At 41.3% G+C, this 4,877-nt stretch overlaps 1 long non-coding RNA gene across 1 annotated transcript in view; it reads left to right on the top strand.

Moving 5' to 3' along the window:
* The first annotated feature begins 324 nt into the window (after positions 1-324).
* Positions 325-4,877, top strand: part of LOC147028383 (uncharacterized) — a 64,405-nt gene continuing 59,852 nt past the window's right edge. The window contains exon 1 of the long non-coding RNA XR_015056929.1: positions 325-463. This is a non-coding gene — a long non-coding RNA (uncharacterized LOC147028383). The remainder of the gene's footprint in view (positions 464-4,877) is intronic.

The following is a 4,877-nucleotide window of genomic DNA, read 5'->3' as shown; positions in this document are numbered from 1 at the left end:
TATTTGAATACATATCAAATTTTCCATGGATATATATATATATATATATATATATATATATATATATATATATATATATATATATATATATATATATATATATATATAGTAGTGTATGCTTACACATTGTAAGCAATAACTAACTGTACTTCTCCTTTGTCTTGGGTCACTCACCTGCACTTATTTTTTTTCATTTATTTATTTTCATTTATTTTTTTCATTCATTTATATTTTCATTTACAGATGCTTTCCAATGGTTCTGTGATTTTATTTTTTTCTGGTGTGGTGGCTTCGATGTCTGTTGACACAAAACTACCATGCTTCACAATTGTCTCGGGACGCTCACCTGCATTTTATTCATTCACAGACGCTTTCCAATGGTTCTCTGATTTTTTTTTTCCCGGTGGATCGGCTTCGGTGTCCTTCAGCACGCGAATTTTCAGCTCTCGAAGTCACCCGGAAGGTACCAAACTTTAATGTGAGTCAGTGAGTGGTTCGAGTGAGTTTTTTATATATATATATATATATATATATATATATATATATATATATATATATATATATATATATATATATATATATATATATTCGAGGATATCTGTATTTGGATGTTCTGCGAACTGAAAATTTTTGTTCGCCTCTTCCCTCCACCTTATTCCTCGCTCGTTCACCCCATCATGGACCCTCTATAACTCAATCCCCCAGCAAAGTGCAATTGCAATCTCCCTTCCTTTAGCAATGCCTTAACAGCTGCCTTTCATTCAACTGCTCTGCTCTGGGCTACCAAACGATCTCGCTGCTTTGTGTTCCAAGTTAATGAAATCGAATAAAAAACTTCCTTTCCTCTGAGCTCATCCATTGTGAAAAGTTCATGTTCTTTAGACCCTGGATGAAAGCAGTAACATAATGGGGTAGCTCACAAGTTAAGCGACAGGATCTATGGAGTGTTTGCTTTTTGAGCGGCACACGACGTATCTGATTTGAGCCAAAGCAGATGGACACGATGAGTAAATAATGGCCATTATCACAGTCAAACCGACCGTGTCGGCGGAGATATGTTGTTAAGTCCTTGATCAAAATGCAGTCGCGGCATCGGCTCTGAATGGCACCAGAAGTGTTTACAATTGTGAAGCAAATGCGTTAGGCCCATACAAAGAGTGGGTGGATTACCACATGAACTGGTTTAATGAAGGTAAAGACAAACAATTGCCAGTGCTGTATTGTCATTCAATAAACTCGGTGAAAGGCTTCTTGAGTGGAGTCCGACGAAGGCGTGGTTAGGACTGAGCTTAAGAAAAGCCCAGCCAGGCTGTAATTACAGACCAAGAAGGCCCTTATGATGTGGTGAGCATTCGTTCCGAGATGGTTGAAGGCCTGCGTGAGCTGGCGGCCTTTCGAGGCTTATATAGTAGGTGGGATGCACTCATGGTTGCTTCATCTCCACGAATAATGGAAGTGGTGCCTCCACCTCATGCGGCAGAAGATCCGTTGCTCTTTCAGTTCACCTCGACATCGTCTACTTGTGTTCATAGTTGGAATCTGGCTTTGACCCAAAAGTCTTCCATGGTCAGTGGTTTGTTCACATTGAAAAGGACGGAAAAAGGCAGATAATGTGTGCTGTGCACTTGCTGAACATGCTTTAGTCTACTGGATCGAGACAGACTCATCACATTCAAACTGGCAGAGAATTGAAGGGTTTTTTTGTCATGATGGAGATAAAAATGGTAATTTCTCAAATGGTTATGTGCTGATCTGTACCTTCGTGAAGGCGTGTGTATGTTTTATTCACAAATCAAAAGTGAATACATAATAGAAAAGATACTTGAAGTAGAAATATAATGGCATCCATCACCGTTACCATGTCTCTTACCGATTCACAGAAACAAACAAATTGACGAGAATGACCATCATGTAAATAATAATTAAAAAAAAAAACTTTCTTTTAGTTTCCTCGGAATGTTAAGAGTAGTTTGCAGAGGTGGAGCTAGCTTCCAGACGCGGGATTGATTTCAGTGCAAACTGCTCTGGGCACCTGCCGTGGCGGCATTGAAATGTACACCGACAGACGGGGCGGAGAGGGAACCTCCATAATGAGGAGCACTTGCTGTTAAGAAAAAAAAATACTTCAGCGCTTGATCAGAGCACTGCGATCATATCCTACTGACACAGATGGTATGGGACATTTGTCTGAGTAAATTCCACGACATGCTGTTTGGTTTGGCTAAAAGGGTAGTCAAGCTGCTCTTCTAATCCGATGGATTCAGGGTTACTGTTCCACATTTCTCTAACCATCACTGTGGCTTTGCAAAGCCTATGAGGGAAGAATTTTTCCATCCAACCAACAAATAAAGATCTCTATAAGATTACAATGGATGGTCGTCAATACACTTAATTTTCCAATTTCTGGGCCTCTCATCGGGCCAGCCGTCTCCGGTGGCCAATTATCTGGTTAACGCAGCAACTTTTCGTCGTCTGTCACATACAGAGTCCACTGAACAAATTAGGAAGGTATCTGCATTGCTCAACCATAGGTGTAGTCAGGAGATGTATTTAGAGTTTGTTCAGAGTGCTGGTTATAACTCGCTGACTCTTCAACATTCACCAGTTAACGCTGGCTTTTAACGTCCATCCGACACATGCCTTGATGAAACACCCTACCTGTGAAACACCAGGGCAACCATTTCGAGCTGAGTCGGAAGCTCGACTTGACACGCAAAGGTGAGTGTTCTACCTCCGAACTATCTGCCAGTGGCGTATGCTGACCAGAATGGAACTCTCTTGTCTTGAATTTTTCCATGAGCCTTGACCTATGTAAAAAAAACAAAGAGAAAGAATGAAGTTTTTGCACTTGTGATATTTTATCAGCATTCCAGTTTTGGTGTCTGTGCTGATAAAGACAAACGTTTCCAAGGTTTATTTTTGAAGGAAATCGGAGACGGAGACGCTTGTTATCTGGTGCGGGTCCTGGTAAAAGGAAAGTGTCTGCTAGCGAGGTTTGATGACAAATAGACATGGAAAAGCCATGCTGTTACTAATTCGTGCAAAGTATGGAGTTTTGCCAGCTCCAAGACTGCTGTGGTTTGCTTTCTCACCTGTGTTTACTTTTACGTCATCACCTGTCTCACAACGCATCGCAAACAAGCCGATGCGAGACTCCGCTTCAATGTTGACAATGCACCTGTGGCTTCCAAACATGACAGCATGACTATCGCCAATTGTGAACATGCTCGATTCCGACTGAGCATCCAGAATACTGCTGTGATGCGAATTCGATGATGTCTCATTCACGTCGTTAAAGCCACAAGCACTTTGTCTCGTGAATAAGAAATGTTTTGAATTTCAGACAGGTATTGTCTGAAATTGGTGTCTGTTTGGGAACCCTCATATATCAAGATGACTGGCTTCTCTTGTCATTGCATGGACCAGTTGCAAACGTTAACCACAAACTCGAACATGGCCCATAAGCATCGGAGGTTTTATGAACAATACCTGTACACCATTAGGTTGTCTTGAATGTTTTTATTTTTTGGACAAAGTGAATACATTTACAATTTGGGAGGGTGGAAACTACATGAATACATTTGGCACACGGAGATTATTCTGAACTTGCTGCAAGGTCAGTTTGGTGAGGTCTGTCTCTCAGACCAACAACCTCAGGTTTCATGGTGCAGCGAGGAGATTAAATTTTATATAAACACCTACCCAGAAACCTCATTTGGAGTCTGGGAAAAGGTTTCTGACACCCCCCCCCAACCCGAAAACCACCCCTCTGCAATAGTCTATCATTCCTTGCTTTCAACACTCCAACTTTTCCTCATGCTCCCCCCAAACCCCACCCCTGGTTACCGTTTTCAGTTGTCTGAATGAACCCAAAACAAACCCATTGGCACTCCTCCATCCATTCATATTCAACAAATATTTCAACATGTGCCACTTAACTTGCAAATTATTACCATTTTATACACCAAAGCTCACTCTGGAGAAGGAAGTTCCATGTCATGAGTTATCAAAAGATCTATCTTGGAAGTTATTTTTTCCTGAGAAAATGCATCATGTTTCAAAACAATGCCATAGTGCTGTGGAGTGGGGGTGGGGTAGTAGGTGGCGAGATGACCCCTTGAAGACAGGCATCTTATTCCATCATATTATTCAATATGATTGTAATTGAACATTCATTTGAAATCACCCGCTATACAGTTAGCTAGAGAGCCCTCTGGTGAGATGTTCAGGATATTGAACGTACGTACAACCAGGACAGAGGAGGCTATATGATGGAGGGGAGAGGGGATAGGGAGGCATCCACGTCGTATGAGAAATTCAATATACATACAGTTCAGGTAGTCATTTGAATAAAAGTCGTGTACAAAAGATGGTTAAATTGATTATTGAGGATCATGTAATAATTGGGCCCAGGAAACGCTTTTGACAATCAGATTTGCCATATTTGTATTCAATCTGTAAGTGCTGAATGATAAATGGTATATGATCAATAGACTGACAGAGGAATTTAAGGACAGACCAAAGAACAGCACAATAAATAAAGAAGAGGGACAGACAGGGAGCGTGACGTGAGTACAATGGAAGAGAGATCGGAAGGCGGCAATCGGCTGCAGTCTTGAGGGACAGGAGGGAAGAGCACACTACGCCATGTCATGTCATCCTCCATCCATAGCCACAATCTTTATTACCCCCATTAACCCTTGATAACTCAACCCTCTTCATTTAAGGTTATACTGACTATGATTACCCCCATCCTCTCTCTCCTCTTTTCCTGTTTGTTCATTCCCTTGCTTATTTTGTCCAACTGTGGACCCCAATGCCACAATGTCAGTTCTTACCCTAAGCTTTGCTCCTACATGTATCTCGATCTTTAATGG

The sequence above is a fragment of the Eptatretus burgeri genome, chromosome 4 (genome assembly GCF_056783735.1).
Source record: "Eptatretus burgeri isolate ZD-2024b chromosome 4, Ebu_testis_v1, whole genome shotgun sequence".
Classification (NCBI taxonomy): domain Eukaryota; kingdom Metazoa; phylum Chordata; class Myxini; order Myxiniformes; family Myxinidae; genus Eptatretus; species Eptatretus burgeri.
The sequence above is the reverse complement of the archived record's forward strand: the minus strand, read 5'-3'. Positions and strand labels throughout refer to the sequence as shown.